Here is a 21,052-nt window from a genome sequence, read left to right as displayed (position 1 = left end):
CACCTACACTCGCAGCACTTGGGAGGCTAGGGCAGGAGGATCGCTTTGAGTTAAAGCCCAGCCTGTACTACATACACATTGAGTTCAAGGCCAGCCTGAACTATATAGCAAGACCCTATCTCAAAAAAAAAAAAAAAAGAATAAAATATACATTGACAACAAAAGAAAATATAGTCAATCCGTAAGAAGACAAGATGAGAGAAAAGGCAGGATAACTAGAGTATTCAAAATAGGATAGTAGAAATAGATCTAAATATGTCAGTAACTACAGTATACATAAATGAATTAAATGTAGAAAAAAAACATCAAACTTTTTTTTTTTGGTACTGGGGATCGAACTTGGGATCTTGCGCTTGCGAGGCAGGAGCTGGAACCACTGAGCTAAATCCCTGGCCCATCAAACTTTTTTTAAAAGAAATGCAGCCATCTGCTCTTTATAAGAGACATAGATAATCTAGGATATTAAAAAAGGATAGAAAAGGGCCTGGGATTTAGCTCAGTGGTTCCGCCGCCTGGCTCGCAAGCGTAAGGACCCGAGTTCGATCCCCGGTACCAAAAAAAAAAAAAAAGGATAGAAAAGATAGACACTAACCAAAATAAGTCTGGTAAAGCTATACTATTAAGCCTCAAAAATAAAGGCTGAGTAACCAAAGAGACCATCTAACTCTAGGGTCATTGCATGAACTGTGCTACGAATGGCCTCCCAGGAGTTGCACATCACAGTGGCCCTGGAAGGACTTAGAGATAAAAGCCTTACTAGAGATAGAATCACTACATAACGATAGGCCCATTCACTTCTCCAGGAAAACATAAAGGTGCTAGGTTAATACATAACACCTCTAATAACATAGTCTTAAAATGTTATGAGACCAAAACTGAAAACCATATGGAAAAATACATAATTCATAATGGGAGGTTTTAACATGCCTTCATGATTCCTGGTAGTTCAGACAAGCAAAATATCAGGTGAGTATATAAAAGATTTATGCATTTAGTAAATTTGGTATAATGGACCAGTACAAAACACTTATCTAGTGACTGCACATGCTTTTTGAACACACATGGGACTTTTTCAGTTGACCACACCAGACAGTAGAGTCAACCTCAACGAAAGGGGGAGGATTGTACCACCCTCCAGCCACAGTGCAGTTAGGTGAGAAACCAAAATTAAAAGATAACTAGAAATTAACCCCTATGTACTTAGTAATTTAGTCCAAGAAAAAAATCATAAAGGAAATTTAACCTAAACAGTAATAATACATATCAAAATGAAAGATGCAGCCAAAATAGTACTTGAAAGAACATTTATAGCATGAAAATACTAAAATAATTTTATTAGAATGTAAGAAAGGCTGAAATTGAGCTAAGTGTCTATTTCAAGAAATTAGAACAGCAAAGTAAACCTACAGGAGAGAAGATATGACAAAATTAATCAGCAAAGTCAAAGTTGGTTCTTAAGGGAGCACATTAACAAATCTTTGGCAAGACTGAGCACACACAAAAAGAATTAAAAAGGATAACAGGTTGCTGCAGATATTAGAAAAATAAACACTCAATCTTTGTCAAGAGTGAAGACATAAATGCACAAATTCATGAACAAGAGAGAACAATATTTGAAGCTGGAAAGAAAATAGGGTGTTAAAGATTTACAGAGCCGAAAAAGTTGAGTCCTGAGCCAGAGATAGAGAAAGCTGGTGATAAGCCAATGTACATTGCATAACTCCCCGAAAGTTCAGCCGTGACAGCACCAGATAGCATCACCTCTGGGAGTAGAAGGAGGGTCACTGAAGGGTTGAATGACTGTTAGATCTCTCACTACTTAGGGCAGCACGGTGACCACTCCTCCATTCATTAGAGAGTTCTACGGACAGGGAAAAAACATTTCTGGTGTAGAGGTCAGGAACAGAGGTGAGGGTCTAAGTACCATGAGGGCAGGAAGTGAGCATTTACATTCTGAAAGTCCTCAGCCATCTGGAGCTCTTCAAACCCTCATAGGCAGGGGATCAGAAGTCTTCTCTGTGGAATCTTGATTATCCTAAGAGGAAAGATGGAAATAAAATCCAGTATTTTATTGCTATGGAATTATTTTATAAGTCTAGCATAACCTTAATAAGGATAGGAAAGAATTTATATGCAAATTTCATCCATAAATGTAGATACAAAAGTAATAAGCCAAATCTAGCAATATTTAAGAAGATAATCTTTACAAAGAAATTCTTAATAAAAGCCATTTTTCAAACAAAATCAGGATCCAATAGAGAGAAACAAAGAATGGTGGTTATGTCTTCTCTGCTGAAGATAAAGGGCAGAGGGTAACATTTTTGCCAGAGATCTGAACCAAAAGAACTTCCTGATACGTGGGTGACAGGCAGGCTAGGAAATGTTAAGGTGTGGGATTGTTCTCTCCATCACTGAATGACTGTGTCAGCAGAAGCGAAGTTGATGAGATGTCTGGAAGGTCTCAGTCAGCCCAGGCCTCATCCATTCATATGTGTCCAGAAGCCAAGGCCTGATACAGGGACACACCATCCGGATGTGGTTGTGGCCATCTGCTTGCTTTGATCCTCAAAGAGCAGGGTAATTCTATCTTGCTGTTGGCAGCACCCAGGCACTTGCACTTGAATTCCCATTTGTGCTGTGGGGAGGGTGTGAACATCGTGGCCAGCCGTAGCTGTGGTTAGTCATTTGTTAAGTTGGACTTTTCAAGTGATTCCAGATGAGTTCTCTCCTGTTGAGGACAACTTGTTCTGAACCTTTGTTGCTTCTCATTGAAGATGACTCTTCCTCCTCAGGGTCTGTTACTAACGGATTAAAAACTGGATATAAACTTCCCCAAGATTCTCTTTTTCTCTTTTCAAACTCCAAGTCCTTTACTTGTCACTGCAGCTGGAAAGGAAGAAAGAGAGGGAGGGATGTCCACCTCCTACCAGCTGCAGGTATTTGGGACAAAGTGGACAAGGTGTGTGGAGTTGGGCAGCCCTGTGTGTTCTTCTTTCCTGAAACCTCACTGCCTCTCCTCTTGCTCCTCTAGAAAACCTCTAGCTCAGTAGCACAATTGAAAGTGGACAAGGTGATCTCTGAGCCATCTCTCTGGCTACCCCATGACAACTGACCTTTGTTGTTTTAAAGTCATGCTGTGGAGGATAGGACAGCTGCATCAGGGTGGATAAATGGTGGAAAGGATCAGTGTGGTGGACTTAGAATTGTAGTATTTCTGGGACTGGTGAACCGCTTGCCTAGCATGGGCAAGGCCTGGGTTCAATCCCCAGCACTGAAAAATAAAATAAAATAAAATTGTAGCATCCAAGGGCCAAGGATTTAGCTCCGTGGTTCTGCCGCCTGCCTCGCAAGCACAAGGACCCAAGTTCAATCCCCGGTACCAAAAAATAAAATTGTAGCATCCTTGCATCTCACCAAGCAGGGAGGGACTGTATAGGTCATCTGGTCCAAACATCTCCAAAACAGTGGTCCTTTAAATTCCGTTTAGACAAATTCAGTAACAAAGACACAGCTTCCCCTGCTCATACCTCGCCAGATTCAACTTACTCACTTCCTTTCTTGTTCTGTCTGCTCTGGCCAACTGCCTGTCCCCTACTTTGTCCCTCATACATACGAACCTCAGTTTGGCTTCTTTGCTGTTCCCTCTACTGAAAGCTTTTCCCTCAGGTCTTCACGTGGCTGGATTCTCATTGCTGAGTTGTGGCCCCAGTGTCAAGTCCGTCCTTGATCCCCTGTCTAAGTAGCCAATCCCCTTCCCCACTCCCTGTAGCTCTTCCACATCTGTCACTCTTTGTCCTCCTATTGGAGTCTATTTTTTTCACAGCACTAATTGCTTTCTGAAATTATCTTATTTATTTATATGTTTATTGTCTGTTTTCCCCAAAGTCAATACTCCCTGTCAGCTCTCCAAGGGCAGGAAGTTTGTCTTGCCTACCAGTGTATTCTCAATGCCCTGCTCCTAATAAATACCAGGAGGCTGACTGATGAAAGGTGCCCTGCATTCCGACAGCTACAATTAATTAGAAGTTTATACATAGATCCGAAGTCTGTACCTGGCTCAGTGAGATCTTGTCATGCTTGGCTTAAGTGAGATCTTCACAAGCAAACAGGCCAAGGAAACAGGCCACTTTCAGCAAACAACAGGCTCTCAGGAAACAGGAGACAGACAATCTCCCCAGCGCCAAAAAGTCCAGTGATTGTCTACATACCTGTGCTGACCGTCCTTAGACTCAATCATAAACATTTCACCCCAGATTCCGTAGCCTCTTCAATACCTATAAAAGCCTAATTCCTGTCCCAGTTAGCTGCTCATGTCTCTCTCCTGGTGTTGGCCCATTCACTCACGGATGAAATCTCTCCCAGCTAGCTGCCACTATCTCTCTCTCCCAATGTCAGCCCATCCACACACAGGTGTAATAAACTCAGCTTTTCCCAGCTAGCTGCCAGAATCTATCCCCGATTTTAGTCCCTCATTTTAATTTCTGTTTACTGGAATAAACTTTTCTTTTCCTCACAAAAAGCCTACTTAAACAAGTGGTTTCACATGCACTATATATAACAGATCAGGATGTGGATCTCATATTTCAAAGTTTAACATAAAGGTCTAGATTCCATGAAGGTGGCCAACATGAGGGGACTAGAAAAGGTGAGGAGAAAATCATGAAACCCATTTTACTTCCTCCGTGCTTGAACCCTTCATGTTCCAAACACGGTTCCCAGCCCGGTGGGAGGAGAAGGGGTGTGGACTCAGGCAGACAAACTAGCATTGCCACTTGGAGACTGTGTAAGGCTGGAGAAGTCACCTAACATCTCAGAGTCTATTTCCATACTACATATAATGAAGCATTATTTGTAAATATATTTAATATGGAAACTCACAACTTGAAAAGGAGGAAAAGAATTTATTTTTAATAACATATACAGGCTGAGGCAGGAGGATCACATTGAGCCCAGTTTGGGAACTTGGCAATTTAGTAAGACCCTGTCTCAAAATAATAATTATTATTATTTTTTTTAAAGGGCTGAGGGGATATAGCCCTCTATATCCCCTGAAAAGGCACTGGACTCAATCTCTAGCACCACAAGAGAAAAAAACAACACAGTAAAACACAGCATAAAACTTGTACGGTAGAGAAAGGACAAAAGACAATACATATAATGTGCCCCGTAGATGCTTAATAAATGGCAGCTTTTATTTAAAAAAAAAAAATCAGTTCTCATGAGCTTCTCCAACAGAACCAGCATTGTGCTAGGCCCTCTGGAGGTTAAAACAATTCTGTTCTCCAACTGAGCCCTTCAGATGTCGAAAAGGAAGATGGCTTTATATGCACACCTGCAGAGTCCTGAACGGGTTTGAGGTTGCAGAGGGAGAAGAGGCACTAACTGGTTTTAAACTAACTTCTGGCTACAGCGATCACAGCCATCAAGGACGAAGGTGACCAGCTTCCTAAGAAGGAATGGAAGGGAAACTCCCTGGGGACAGAGGCGCATGAAGTCCACGGAGGGGAAGAAGAGCCAGAGAGACTGTTCTGTAACCTCACAGTGCAAGCGGGCGAGAGAGAAATGGCCTTTGGAGCTGGGAGCAGAAGACTCAAATTCTCAGACATTCTATCCCTCAGATCTGATTCTGAGCAGAGCACCAGACTTCACTTCTGGACTCACAGCATCCTTACTAGTCACGTAGAGAAAACGTTCACCTCCTTCTTATGTGAACAAAAATAAATTTTAAAAATCTACAAACAACAACGGCAGCAAGTCATTTTTCCTTGTATGTCTTTAGACCATGAAGTAGAGCTGGGTCCCTTGGAATCCTTCGGGGTTCTTCCCTGATCTGTGAAGCTTGGGGTCCTTTAGATGTGCTTTTCCTCTCCTTTCTCCTCCTCACCTTTAAAAATAAATTAAAAGAAAAATTTAAAGAATGTTGCTTTTAGCTAAGCATCATGGCACATACCTGTAACCCCAGCTACTTGGGAACCTGAGGCAGGAGGATCTCAAGTTCAAGGCCAGCCTGGGCAACTTAGTGAGACCTTGCTGCCAAACAAAAAGTAAAAGGGCTGGGGATTTAGCTCAGTGGTGCCACCGCCTGCCTCGCAAGTGTAAGGTCCCGAGTTCGATCCCGGGTACCAGAAAATAAATAAATAAATAAATAAATAAATAAATAAATAAGGCTGGGGATGTAGCTTAGTGGTTAACACCCCTGGGTTTGATCTCCAGTACCAGGATGAAAAAGAAAACTGTCATGCTTTTTAACTGATGTCTGAGACTCCATTGTTGATGTGCTGTGATGGCCTTTACAACCCTCGGGCACTGGTTTTTTGTTTATTTGGGGGTTTTTGTTTTGTTTGGTACCGGAGATCGAACTCGGGACCTTACACTTGCGAGGCAGGCGGTGGCACCACTGAGCTAAATCCCCAGCCCAGGGCACTGGTTTTGATAGCAGGTTAGAGTAAGAGCCACCTTCCTGATCACTCAGGCTCCCTCCAGCAAGGTCCCCCTGCCAGACTCCTAAGAACCTTCCCTCCATTCTCTTTACCCTGCTCCATCTGGAATAGCTGGCTGCTGTATTCTCCACTCAGCCCAGGATTCTCAGGGCAGTGAAGCCTGCCTTGGAGACCTCTGCTCTGCATGAGGTTGACATGAAGTCAGAGCCCTCATGATCCAATCATCTTCCAAAAGCCCTGTCTTTGCAGACTGCTGCATCAAGCTTTCCACACATGAGCCGGGGTGGGGGACATTTCATACCAAACCCCAACACAGGGAAACATCTTCCCTGGTGCCTAACTGCAGTTGTGCCCAGCCAGGAAGCAGAGAAGCCTCATCCTGGGGAATAATGGTGATGTCCATCCACCCACCCTAAATTGGAACGAGGAGGGACAGTCAAGTGACACTCTGCAGGCTGCAGGACAGGGCATCAGAATTGGGATCTTGATGGAGAGAGAGCCAGATGCCAGAGTAAGGCAGGGCAGTGTGGCCATAAGTATCAGAAACACCAGGGAGCAGGGTGCTGCAGCCAGGAGAGATGCCAGGTCTGTTGAGGGGAAATAGAGCAGCCGAGGTTAGGTCATCCCTGATGCCCAGGAGATAGGAGGAGCATTGGATCAGCTGGATGCAGTGCTACACATCTGTAATCCCAGCACTTGGGAGGCTGAGGCAGGAGGATCGTTGTGAGTTTGAGGACAGTCTGGACTACATAGTGAGTTTGAGGGCAGCCAAGGCTACACAGCAAGACCCTATCTCAAAAAAAATTGCTTCAATATTTTGCAGTCTTATTGGGGATGTTGTGGTAACAAGGGAAAGGTACTGTTGTGTGGATCTGATGTCCTTTTCTGAGTCCTCCTTAGCCAGGAGCAGCCAGGGAGGAGATAGCCTGGGTGTGCTGGCTGAAGGGAGAAAGGGCACAGGGGGACACCGATCACTCCCCACAGCAGGGTAGAGGCCACCATGGTTACCATGCTGTCTCACAGACAAGGCCCCCAAGGGAATGTCCCAGAGGCTGAGGTTAAGGGCCTGTCAGATCCACAGATATTAAAGGGGCAAAGCCAGAACTGCACCCAGTTCCTGGGACTCTGGCTCACGCCCAGCACCCACACAGGGAGAGCAGGCAGTGCAGCTGGGCAGGAGCACAGGAAGGCCAGGAGTAGGGAGGGCAACAAATGAATGAGACTGGAAACGGTGTTAAAGTCACGTTGAGACAACTGGGAAACAGGGGGGAGACCAGAGCTTTTGCCAACTGTTGAAGTCACCCCAATGCCTCCTACAGCTATTGGTCCCCTCGATCAATTGGTCTGCCCTGTCCCTTCCTCAAAATCGCCCTTTAGGTTTGTGCAGCCCCTTGTCTACACAGCATTAACACGTCTACTGAAAAGGTAGGATGCTGCAGACCACTGCGTCCATACGAAGGTGAGCGTGGGGTGCGGGCCTGCTCCCCGGGGATGCGGTCAGGAAACGAAATGCCCGTCCTCTGCCCAGGATCCCCAGCCTGGCCGCCCCGCGGGCGCGCGAACACTAGGGCTCCCCCTGCAGTCCCAGACCTGGCGTCTAGGTGGCACCAAAACGTCATACTGATTGCCCTGGGCTGGCCGCCTCTGCCGGGTGCGCGGCTCTTTGGGCTAAGTTCCCCCAGGTATAAAGCTGCTGCAGCTTTCCCGAAATGGAGACGTATCGTCGCTGCTTCCTTTCTGGCTTGGATTTTGCTACCATCCCTTCCTCAACTCCCAGGAGGAGAGGGAGGCTGGTCAGCCCAAGCTGACGTCTCTGCCTCAGGGACAGCTCAAAGCAAGTACTGCTTCTCTTGGGGGGGGGGGTGATTTTAGTGAAAAGGCAGTGTCATTCATAACATTAAATTCATTTTTAAGCATAATTTAAAAAATTAACAAAACAACCTGTGCACATGGTGGAAAACATGGGCTCCTTTATGACCCCCCCACCTTGAGCCAACTCGGCGGGCCCTCTGCGGCTGGGGCCCGCCGTGGTTCGTGGCCGGCCGGTTACAGGCTGAGCGCGTCTTCCGTCCATTCTGCAAGCATTTATTGTGAGCAGCTGCCTGGGGCTCAGGGGACCGAGGAGAATTATACGGGGTCCCTTCAGTTGAGCTCACGTCCCAGCCGCAGAGCCAGAGAAAACCGCAGAGGGTCGGGCCCGGTCAACCCCGGGAAGAGAAGCCGGGCGGAGGGGAGTCTGTGGTCCAGGAAGATCGCCCCGAGCACCTGAGACGGAGCAGAAACCCAAATACTTTGGGGCGCATTTGGTAGGGGAGGAAATGAACCTCCAGAGTGGCGCAGCCGTCCCGCGAGGTTCAAGAGCAGAGAAGTGGGACCCCCCGCCCCGGGAGCGCCCCCAGCCGCGGGGAAACAAAGTTTGCTCGCCTCAAAGTGACGCAGAGTTTCTTCAAGAGCTCTTTGGCAGCGGCTATCTGGAGATCAGACCATGTGAGGGGCCGAGAGTACAAATAGAGCGGCGCGGTCGCCGGCTCCGCACAGCGGCGGACGCCCGGGGCCTCGAGGGCGCGAGAGGGCGCCAGAGTGCGCCGCTTCCCCGCCCGGTCCAGCCTCCCTCGACCCGCCGGCAGGTGGGTCGCTTTCCTCTTCGCCTCTAACCTCCGCTTCTTTCCAGATCCCCGTCCTCCCTCGCAGCGGAGCCGCGCCTCGGGGCTCCTTTGTCCACCGCAAGCCCGGGCTGGGCCAGGAGGAAGACTCAGTTTTAAGCAGAAGTGCAGCGCTGCGCTTTAAGGAAAAGTTGCCTTAGTTTCACCCCGTTTTATATTTGATCATCACTTTGCTGCCATCGCGCCCAGGTGGCTTTATGCGTTTGTGCAGAGAGGATCCTGGTGGACACAGATGCCCAGATATCTAGGGAAACCTTTGAGTGACAGCGACGGGAGCCGAGTCTCGGCTCGCTTGGGTTGTTCGGTGGCACAGCGGACACTCGCTCAGCTCCCTCTCAGGCCATTCAGAATTTATGGGGAACGCAAGGGCTCTCCTGCGGGTGAAGCCTGTGCGCGCCCCTCCGGCTGCTTGAGAACTGTGTGCGCTCAAATTGGTTTTGAAAAAGCTCTCCAGAGCTAAGAAGCTTTTACTTATGTAGACTGAATTGTCCCTACTCCGGTTGGGGGGCTCTAAAAAAATCTGAGGATAGAACGAGTCAGACGTTACAAACGCTTGCGTGCATTTCTATGATCAATTTTGTCCAGAAAAGTGAACCAGGTCAATGGATTATTTATGAACCTGCTAGCTGTCATCATAGTAAGACGAGATCAAATATTTAATGTGTTGTGCCTTCAGTTACATAGAAAAAATGTCTAAGAAGGCAACACTGGGATTTGTGTTTAATGAAAGGAAGGGGAGCTAGGGGCAGCATTAGTGTCTGGGTGTGGAGGAGTGGAGGAAAAACCGCAGCTTTCACTGTCTCCCTGTCAATGGCTTTGTGTGGAGCTATGGATGCTGGAAGGCTCGGTTTTTCTACTACAGACCCCTGGGTGTTCGTGACTGTTCCACAAGGGTGAGAAGAAGGCTCCTCTGCAGCGCTTGAGAATTTACCGTGTGTGTGTGTGTGTGTGTGTGTGTGTGTGTGTGTGTGTGCGTGCATGTGTGTGATGCTGGGGATTGAACCCAGGGCTTCACACCTGCTAAGCATGCCTCCTACCACTGAGCTACACAAAAAAGAAATGTATCTGGATATCCAGGCTGGTAGTTATATCTCTGAAAGACTTAGACAGACTTTCAAATAGTCTCTGATTCATTATAAAGTAGAAAAAAACCACACCCAAAATGGCCGCTCCATTTCCACGTGTGGGGGTTTGATTGGCATGAAGTAGTTTCAATCTGCTCTTGCTCAAGTTCGGTGAAAGAGGAGAGACAGAGAGAGGAAGGAAGGAAGGGAGGGAGGAAGAAAGGAAGGAAGCCAGGCTGAGAGAAAGAAAAAAACCCATACTGTGGTATCCCATCTAGGAGATTTCAGAAGTAATTACCAGCCCAGATAGTCAAACCCATTTCTTTCAAGCTCTTTGTTTCTTTCACCTCTTTGTTGAAGGTGAAAGGGGAGAAAGAATAAAGTTGAAGTATTATTGGAATCAGCAAGACCTCAAAGCCACTTGAGAGTGGTTCAGAGTCATCTGAAACATGGAGAGGCTTGTCCGAAAGTTTCACAAATGGGCAGGGTGACTGGAACAAGAATGCTTAGCTGGAGGGATATTAGGAGTGTGGGTTGGGCTCTCTCTGTGGCAGGCTTTCGAAACACTCTGGATGTCCCCGCCAAGGAGCAACACAGGTAATTCCAAAAATTAAGCCCGCTCATGGCAGAGTCTTCTCTTTCATACATTTTTTTTTTCTTTTTTGGTACCAGGGATTGAACTTGGATTCTTGCGCTTGCACAACAGGTGGTGAAACAACTGAGCTAAATCCCCGGCCCTCTCTTTCATACTTCATGCCGTCTTTTATTTATTTATTTTTTTTGAGAAAGCAACTCCGGACTTACGTTATTCCCAGTAACATTTTAGCTCTGCTGGGTCCCATGATCTTGGGCTCCAAATGACCAGGAAGCAAGGAGACGTGCATTACATGGAATCCAAGTCCCCTCCAATTCATTCTCTAACTGTGCCATGAACCTCTCTTTCCTTTAAGAAAATGGGAGCTGTGTTGATGGTGCAAAATTGCCCAAGAGCTTGGACTCGACTCAAGATGTTGTTGTCAAATTGGGGTCTTCTGGGGGATCTCCTGGGGTTTCACTCAAAGGCAGAGGCTTCGCCCACTCTGACACGTGTAAGATAAGTCTTACATTTCAACTGCACCCAACCAACAGGAACTGAGTTCTCCAGGTCCCCTAATGCTGTCTGCAAAGTACCCAGGGTGTGGTGCTGGGGAAACATTCCCCAGGCACACAGATTTGTACTGTGCCTGCTCCTCCTAACCAGTCCCGAGGTATTGCAGATCAGCCACAGTCTCCTGAGACCGGTGGCATTCGGCGGTACAGCCTGGGTGTGGAGACCATCATAATAAGCACTAGTTTCTTGGGACAAATGGTACAGATGTACCATTCTCTTACAGGGGTCAGTTTCTGTGCTCCTAGGGGCAAAATAGCATTCTAAGGAAAGTAAACTGACATCTTTCTAGGAGAGACCTTGGTTCAAAATAGATAAAAGCAGCCTTTAAAAGACACCTGGCATAATTGATCATGCCTGAGCAGAGAATTGCATTCCATTTCTAGGGTGGGTATGAGACCCTCGAGGGCTGACACAGCCCCCTTATTAGTAGGCAGAGTGCTGTCCATTGACTTTGGTCCACATTCAGCAATACAGGTCTATGAGTAATGTCTCTACATGAGACACTCCCTCCAGCCTTCCCGTTTTTAGCTCTTGGTGACTGGGAAGATAAATGCTCATTTATTGAATGTCAACAGCACAGTTTTGAACTGAGCAAGTGTTTTCCCAACCTTGTGTCTGACAGGGTGACAAAATGAATAGAGATAAGGCTGTTTAAGGCTGTGCTAGGCTGTCTGACTGCCTTGTTATTTCTACCTTTCCTTTGGTGTCCCTGGAACCTGGCCGCAGCCCCCTAGCTTCCGTCCTACCCTGAACCAAGGGGACTTGTTAGTGGGTATTTAAGCCACAGCTCTTTAAACTCCATGACTGGGTGGAACTCTACTGACCACAGCAGCCTCTGGACTGCAAAACCAGGGATACACCCTGTGGCATAAAGACATGGAGGTGATGTCCCAGGCTCTCCAGAGACTGACAACTGACAAATGGCAGGGGAAGGTCTCCTGGGAAGGCTGAGGTCCAGTTCATGTCATCATCATCATCATCATCATCATCATCATCACCATTATTATTATTATTATTATTTTGGTACTGGGGATCAAACTGAGGACCTTGTGCTTGGGAATCAGGCGGTGGCACCACTGAGCTAAATCCCTGGCCCCATATCATTATTTGAAGTAGGGAGGGCACAGGTGAGAGAGGGGTTATGACCGGCCAGGCGGTAACAGGGGAGAGCGCTTCTCAGCCAGCTCAGGAAAGAGCCCCAGGTGTCGGGGTGGTGGCAGGCAGGAGGGGCCTGGATGTGGGCCTTTGCCAAATTGCATTTTTTGTGTGGTCCTTCAGGGCAAAGTGAAGGAACAAAAGGACACTTATTTCCTTTGTTACTGACCATCTGAATAAAATAAAGGGATCTTTTTCTCTGTAATCAGGGACTGGGAGCCCAGAAGGGTCCTGGAGGTGAAAGGGGGCTGGCTGGCTTGTACTTCCCAACTCTCAGGAGGTCATCAGGCCTAGAACACGTGTGTCCTGAGTGCCAGGTTCTTTTCTTTTTTTTTTTTTCTTAAATTCTTTTATTGGTACATTGTAGGTATACTACACAATTACATTTCTCATTGGGAATTGTACCTTTACATAATGCATCTTGCTTCTTATTTTTTTCCCCATTCCTAGCCCTCCCTTCACCCCCTCCACCCTTCCCTATTTACAAAGACTTTATTTCCATTTTTTCCATTTCTCAGCATTTTTCCTTTCCCTTCTTTCCTTTCCCCTGTCCCTCCCAATACCCCTACCCTGTTGGACCTTTTCTTCCTATTTTTCATTATCGATTATTCATTCTGATCATTGGTACATTTTAGGTATACAATATAATGACATTCGTCATTGGAAATTTGCACCTTTACATAGTCTCTCTTGGTTCCCATCTTTCACCCTTGCCCAGCCCTCCCTTCAACCCCTCCATTCCTCCCTGTTTACAAAGATTTTGTTCCTATTTTTCCATTTTCTCATATTAATCCCATTCCCTCTTATCCTTTCCCCTAGCCCTCCCACTTCCTTCCCCTTTGCCCCTTTTCTTCCTATTTCACATTACCTATTATACATTTTAGTCCTTATTTACACTTTCAGTTTCTCATACCAGAGAAACTATTTGGTATTTATACATGTGTGTCCTATTTATTTCACTTAAGAGTATCGCCTCAATGTCCATCCACTTAGCTATAAATGTCTCTAATTTATCATTTTTTATGGCTGAGTAGTACTCTATTTTATAAAAAAACCACATTTTCTTTATCCAGGCTCCAGTTGATGGGCATTTGGGCTGTTACCAAGTTTTAGCTATCACAAACTGTGCTGCTATGAACATGGGTGCACATATATCACTGTAGTATGATTCTTTTAATTCTTTGGGGAAGATCTCCAGCAGTGGAATAGGGGGGTCAAATGGGACTTCCAGTCCTAGTTCTTTGAGGTATCTCCATACTGATTTCCACAGTGCTTGCACCAGTCTACACTCCCACCAGCAGTGGAGCAGGGTTCCTCTTTCCCCACAGGCCCGCCAGCATTTGTTATTGGTTGATTTCATGATAGCAGCCATTCTTTCTGGAGTGAAGTGGAATCTCAGCATTGTTTTCATTTGCATCTCTCGAATGACCAGGGATGTTGAACATTTTTTCTTGTATTTATTTGCTATTTCTACTTCTTTGTGTGAGAAATGTCTGTTCCTTTCAGATGCCCATTTTCGGATTGGGTCTTTAAATTTGGGAGGTCTCATCTTTTTAAATTCTTTATAGATTTGAGATAGTAGACCTTTGTCTGAGGAAAAGCAGGAGAAGATTTTTTTTCCCACAACGTGGGTTGTCTCTTCACACTTCCAGGTTCTTTTCTTAAAACACTAATCAAATTAGTTGGTTCTTTCCCTCCTTTCTGAGGAAAGGAGCTGGGGGAGAAAAAAGCAGGGAAGAGCCTGGAGGGGTGGAGAGATAAGCTATTTTGGGCTGACCTGAGGTTTCCCAGAACTGGTCTGAGGGCTGGAATTACATTTCTTTTTTTTCTTAGTACCAGGGATCAAACTCAGGACCTTGCACTTGTGAGGCAAGCACAGTGCCACTGAGCTAAATCCCCGGCCCTTAGGACTTATATTTCTCTAACCATTTTTTTTTCTTTTAAGAAATTTCAAATGAAAAGTCAAAGAAGTATCCATTTTCACCAGTTGTTAACTTTTTGCTACATTTGTGTTGAAGGTTGCACTCTAATTATAAACGTCTGATCTTTGCATGTGGAACATAAAGTTTGATATATTTGTAATATAAGATCATTGATACATTGCATAATTTACATATCTGTATGTAATATTTTCTTGTTGAATCTCCGAGAGTTTACAGACAGCCGGATAGTTTACTCCTAAATACTTCAGCGTGTATGTCCTCAGAACAAGGACCTTCTCTGGCGTTAGCAGTCCCACTCGAGTACTGCCGAGCAACATCATGGATGTAGTACTATTGTGGAATACAGGACCCATATTCAAGTTTCCCCCTGTCTCACTGATGTCTTTGGGAGCTGATGTGGTTACTTTTTGCAGCTGTATTTTTCTGGGGGTCAGAAGTGCTTCTTGCCCTCCTCTGAGTGCATAGCTGGGAACTGGATTTATGCTGTGTAACGATGATCTGTTCTTTTCATGAACTCTCCCAATACCACACACAGGGAACATCTGTCTCAGTGATAACAGAAATTAAAATGAGGCAAAGCTGGAACTTACAGGCAAAAGCTTTACTTGGGAAGGAAGAGAAAATGGAGCTCCAGGACAAGAGCTGAAGGAGTCACAGCCCTGACAGAGAAAATCAAGCTGGCCCATTAACAAAGAAAAAAGGCCCGCTTTTACTAGTTTGCTGGCGGGGCTGGGTCTGGTTGATCCATCAGGTCAGTTCTAGTTCTGCAAGGGGACAATCCGGGGGAGTTCCCATGAGACAACTGCTTCTGCTTAAGAGGTAGTCTCATCATGAGGTGCTCTGTCTGCAGAGGCCCTGCTGGAACCCAAGGTGGCTGCAGGTTAAGGGCAGTGACTAGAGACTTCTAGGCGTTGCTCCAGGGGGTCTGGAACAGTATGTTGTAAAAGCTGACAGTTGAATGTCCCTGAAATCTTGAGGACACTTTAGTTACTCTTATCTTTGTCCCTGTCTGAGATAAATTAGGCAAATTTAAGACTAAGGAGTCTTTACACAGACACTCCTAACATGATTAGCCTGCCTACACACAGAGCTGAGCAGAGATCCAACCCAAAGTTTAAGGTAAGAAAGGAGACAGATAAAAATGAAGGCAGGGATACCAAGCTTTTCCTGCTTTTAGTTACCCATGGGGGCCTCTGTAGGTGCAAGTCAAGATTTAGTGCTTTTGAGCAAACGCAGCTTTTAAGTCCCTAACTTTCACACCTCAACTGAGCAACTCACTGTAAAACACATTTCAGGATTTCTTGACCGAAGAATATAGGCACCAACAACACCCAAATCTCAACACATCTTATGGCTAAAGAGGCAGCTACATGTGATCTCTGTGTCCCCCACACTCTGAAATGGCCCTCTTCCAGCCCCCAGCCCCCCCACTTCCTTTTCCTACTTCCTGCCCACTCAGAGTAGTGGGCCTGATTCCCCTTTCCTCTGTTCTTTGCCACTCACCCTTCATTACTTCATTTCACTTTGCCTCCTTTTCTCCTCCACTTCTCTCTTCCACCTTTAGCCATCTCAGGTAAATCCACCTCCTCTCCTAATACCCTCTCCCTGGGACTGGGTTTTGTCTCTCCCCATCCCTCTTCTCCCTCTCTTGGGTCCCTCTGTGCATCTAATCATGTCTGTTTCACACAAAAGCAGTCTTGTACTGAGGAAAAGAAAAGGTGTGTTTGGAACTATTTCCATGTGTTTTATTTTGATTTCCATTTATAGCATAAATTGCATTATTACAACAATAAAGGAATGTTTAGAAGATGCAAGTCAGTCCTGGGGTGTAGCTCAGTGGTAGAGTACTTGCTTAGCATGTGCAAGGACCTAGGTTCAATCCTCACCACTATAAACAAAAGAAAAAGAAAGATATAAGTGACACTACTAATCCTCACACATCATTTGTTTTGAGTTTCCTAAGTCTCTTTCCTGTCCTTATCCACGTTTAAGTACCACTACATCAATTTCTGCAAAAAGTTATAAATTGTGAAATTGAGTTACCTGTTCTAAGGAATTTATGCCATCAACTTTCAAAGCCCTTAAAGGGCCTAAAAGAAACCAGGCACAGTGCCACATACATGCCTGTAATTCCAGTACTTTGGGAGGCTGAGGCAGAAGGATGTCAAGTTGCCTGGGCAATTCAGTGAGACCCTGTCTCAAAAAATGTAAAAAGGAGGCTAGGGATATAGCTCAGAAGTGGAGTGCTCATGGGTTTGAGCCCTAGTACCCCCACACCCCCACACAAAAAGGTCCTAAAAGATACACCTCCACAGAATCTGTATATGAGTCTCTCTACTTGTCTTTTTCTCCTTAAATTTAGTTTTCCTCAAGAACCAGGAAGAAGGTTAAAATAAATAGATATTTTGTGCTGCAACACCTCCCCCACTCCCATGCAGTTTGGCAGTGCTGTGTTCTACAGCTTTGGTTTTAGATGTTTGTTTCTTAACATTTGTTTCTGTGGGTAGTACACATATTCCAGATTCCAAACACCCACCTCAGAAACAAGCATTTGGAACACAGACTGTAAACAGCTGTGACTGCCACTGCCAGTTTCAGAGTTAGAAAGAACAGCCTGGGCTTTCCTTTAACCCTAGATAGGACAGTCTTTTCCAGTCCTGGATCCATTGAGAGCCATTGTGGTACCAGCTCTCCTCCTCCACCCCTGGGATCACTCCCACCCTCAGAGGGAACCCTAGGAGGGGAGAGGCCTGGCTGAATGGACTTAGCCCCTGGATCAGGAGTGCTGCTCTGGGCAGGCCCTGCATGCTGAGCCAGGCAGTGCATCTGCCAGTCAAGCAGCACTCAAGCACAGAGACCTGTTACGTCATGGCCCTGCTTACAGGGGGACACAAAGCTAATATAGGACATATGATAACCAGTGATGTGAGCAATTTTACAACATAGAGGGAGATCATCTTGGGCTGGGCAGTAAGAGAAGGTGGATAGAGGCTTAACCCAGGCCTCAGAGGAGACAGAGAGCGGACATGAGGGACATGTTTGGAGATCCTCTCGCCCCCAAGTAACCCAGAGTGCTTGTTAAACATGCAGATGCCTGAGCACCCCACCGATCTCTTGAATTAGAACCTTTGGGAGAAGAGCCCAGGGATCTGTTGTTTACAAGGGCCCCAGGTGACTCCAAGGAGCAGCATGAACCAGTGAGGCCCCAGCTGTGGGCCACAGATCACTTACATTGCAAGTCCTGTGGGCCTCAGTTTCCCTGATTGGGATGTGACATAGAAGCAAAATGGACTGGGTGTGGTGATGGTAGTAAAATGAATCACTGTTATTTACTGTTGTGTTTCATATGCTAGACATTCAGTTAAACCTTTGTCATACTTTTAAGTCCCTCATCAGTCTTTAGGAATTTGAATGGTCTGCTTTTTTAAATAGAAGGAAATAGAGGCTAGAGAGGTTAAGTGATCTACTCAAAAGTTACACAATCAGTAAACAGTGGGATCTGGGATTCCGCTGGAGATCTATGAGACTGAGAGGAGACCTCTGGATTGTGGACAGCCCAGGAAGGTGGCTTGTCTGGGCATGACTGTGCATTTTCACTGAAGGAGGGCTGCTTATGCCAAATCCACTTCTTGTTGGATTTTTATGAAAGTCTAAATGATCTATTGTACCTCTGGCTAGCTTCTAGAGAGATCTGGATCAATCATAGATAGCCAGTCTTCTGGTAATTGGCCCAAACAGCTCTGGAGACTTTATCCTACTTAATTCCTCTCCCCAAAATGAAACTGTTTCACTCTGTCGTATAAGGAATAATTTGGATAAAGAGATGGCTGTGGTAGTGGAGTTCATGTCTACCCTGTATGTCCACAAAACAAGCAGATTTTCTCTACCCTCTTCATCTATAGACCTGGTCTCTTTCTTTTACTTGAAAGGCAAGCTGGGGTCCTTATGGTTTATAACATGGCACCACATCTTTGGAAAACTCAGCAGTCCCTCAACAGGTACAAACATGAGCCACCACCTAACAGTGGAGCCTATGAGGAAGAATCAAGTAAACTCCAAGGTGCTGTGATGGAAACTGTGGAACAGTAGCTCCAGGAGACTTGTACAACCCTGGGGAAACTTTGGAGCTGGAGCATCACGTCGGCAGGAATCCTAGCCACAGATGTGTGTGGCACAGCAGAATCCCAGCCTCCAGCTCCTTGAGCCTGGCTTCTTGTCTCACAGTTTGTCATCCTTTCCAGATTTTGGCCTCGTACTGTGAGTTCCATGAAGGCAATGCTGTCTTCATCCTGTAGGCACAAGGGTGGCTTTGCTGAATCAGTGCTTCTCCGAGTCAGTCACGGGGGTGGGGCTTCGATGCTTATTGCCTGGGGAGGCACCAGAGCTCCCTAATTTCTGTCATCTTTGGTAGGTGCCTTGGGAATTTCAGACTCTCTGTATAAACTGTGCAAATTGCCACTTGGCTTGATGACCTATAATTAATTGCATTCCAGTGTTCAACCCATAATTCATGATGGGGTTTGGTTTTCTTATTGAAAGTGAATGTTGAGGATCCTGCAAAGTGAATTCACTTTGATCTTGACACATGAAGTAAAGTATAAAATTTCTACAGTGCTTTTGCTTAGATGGTGCTGATGGGCACCCAACAGACAAGCCAAGTCACAGGCATTTCCGGAGGGCTGGGTGGTTTTATGACTAATCGTTATAATTACTTGCTTGTTTAGATATGAGTTCCCCTGGCTACAGAGACAGAGTTTGTGGAAAGAGGAATGGAGATTTGATTAGAAGTTTAAATAAAAGCAATCCTTTTTTTTTTTAAACTGGGAGTGGGGTAGGGTGGTGGAGAATTAGCCAAGAGGCAACAGGAGCACAAACAGAAAGTCACCTGTGACCTCCAACAACCGTATCACCCTGCTGCTCCTCAGGTGTGGAGACCTGGTGTTGGAGCATCCAGTTGACATCCCACAACAGAACTGAATCACGTGGCACCATGTGCAACCTGTCACCTCCTTGGCCTGAACAACTGCACACATTCAAGGGGCAAAGAGAGGCTTTGGGACTTCTTCTAGCCTTGGAGCAACTCAAATAATGCCTAGAGGAGTTCACCACTGTCACACAGACCTCGCTTGCCATCTTCCTAACCAGCAGGACAAAAAGATCTTTTACAAAAGAAAGCTTTCAAGAGAGCATTCTCAGAAACCACCCTGCTTAACCACTCCTATGTCTACAGCCCTGGGCCAACTTGCTCTCAACCATTGTCTTCTGTGGTCTCAGTGGAAAAAGCTGAAGAGGGCTCTGCAGAGTCAGGAAGGTGGGAGAGGAATTGGGCTCCATGGAGAAAAAGGGGCCCAGGCACAGGCTGTCTGCTCCTGACCCCCAGATTTGTAACAGGGGTTTTCTCTAACTGGGAGAGGCGGGTGAATGAGTTGAAAAAGAGCCATGCATGCCTGTGTGGTGGTTCTGAGTGACTGTAACTTTCTGTGCTTCCCCCAGTTTTCATGATCAAGAGTGGGCACAGTAGGAGAGCCCCAGAAAGCAGAGCTGGATGTGGTAAAACCAATGCCATTAGAGGTAACCCGAAATCCTGCATTGCCTGAGGGGTGTTCTCAATGAGTTTAAATTTTTTTTCCTTTTCTATCAAGTTAAAAAGTACTGAGGGATATTTCAGGAAACCAGAGATTGAACTCAGGACCCTGTGCTTATGAGGCAGGCAGCAGCACCATTGAGCTAAATTCCTGGCCCTGAAGATAAGTTCTTAAGAGAAAATTTTGGAGGGTGGAAGAAGAAAGAACAAGGAGGGTGGCTGTCACAGGGCAGGTTTTGTCAGCTGGGTGCATCTGGCCCCCTGCAGTGAAGCTCTTGATCTTGAGATTCTTGGGGGCTTAGTGTGGAAAAAAAAGTCACTGATTTGGGCCGGTAATTTAGCTCAGTGGTTCTGTCCCGTTGCCTGCCTTGCAAGTGCAAGGTCCCAAGTTCAATCTCTGTACCAAAAAAAAAAAAAAAAAGTCATTGATTTAAGCCCGACAGAGTACAGAGGCCTCAAACAATACAAACAGAGACCACCAAGTTCAAGGTTAACTTAGCTGTGTATTTTCAAAAGTTCATACTTCAATCTCTCTCTCTTCCTTTCTCTCAAAAAATTCCTTGACCTGATAATGTGTTTATTTTAAAAGTCTATGGGGTTGGGGTTGTAGCTCAGTGGGAGAACCCTTGCTTAGCATGCATGAAGCTCTGGGTTTAGTTGCCAGCAGCAGACACACAAACACACACATATACACAAAAGAGAGAGGGAGGGAGGGAGAGAGAGAGAGACAGAGAGAGAGAGAGAGAGATCTGTTAAGTATAGTTGTGGTCCCAAGCAAGAGTGGAGATCAGGGAGAGGCCAGACATAAAGGATGAGCAGGCAGAGTGAGGTTTTATTTAGGGTGCTGTGTCAGAAATTCGTATTCTTGCATCCTTGAGCCCAGGATGGTGTGGTGGTTAGTCTCGACTGTCAAATTGATTGGCTTGACAGATGCTTAGATTAGTAAACACACTTGTGGGTGTGTCTGGGTGGACCACAGGGATGTGATCTTGGGGACTAGATCTAGTCCCTGTGCCTTCTTCTCAAGTTCTCCCCTTCTACTCTCTGCTTCCT

At 45.9% G+C, this 21,052-nt stretch overlaps 1 protein-coding gene across 1 annotated transcript in view; it reads left to right on the top strand.

Moving 5' to 3' along the window:
* Positions 1 to 8,979: 8,979 nt before the first annotated feature.
* Slc6a4 (solute carrier family 6 member 4) overlaps positions 8,980 to 21,052 on the top strand; it is a 39,428-nt gene continuing 27,355 nt past the window's right edge. The window contains exon 1 of the mRNA XM_004857082.4: positions 8,980 to 9,067. The gene's annotated coding sequence lies outside the window, so the exon portion shown is untranslated. The remainder of the gene's footprint in view (positions 9,068 to 21,052) is intronic.

This window comes from Heterocephalus glaber, unplaced genomic scaffold (assembly GCF_053883595.1).
Source record: "Heterocephalus glaber isolate CG9 unplaced genomic scaffold, H.glaber_assembly_v1.0 deba00001564, whole genome shotgun sequence".
NCBI lineage: Eukaryota > Metazoa > Chordata > Mammalia > Rodentia > Bathyergidae > Heterocephalus > Heterocephalus glaber.
The sequence above is the reverse complement of the archived record's forward strand: the minus strand, read 5'-3'. Positions and strand labels throughout refer to the sequence as shown.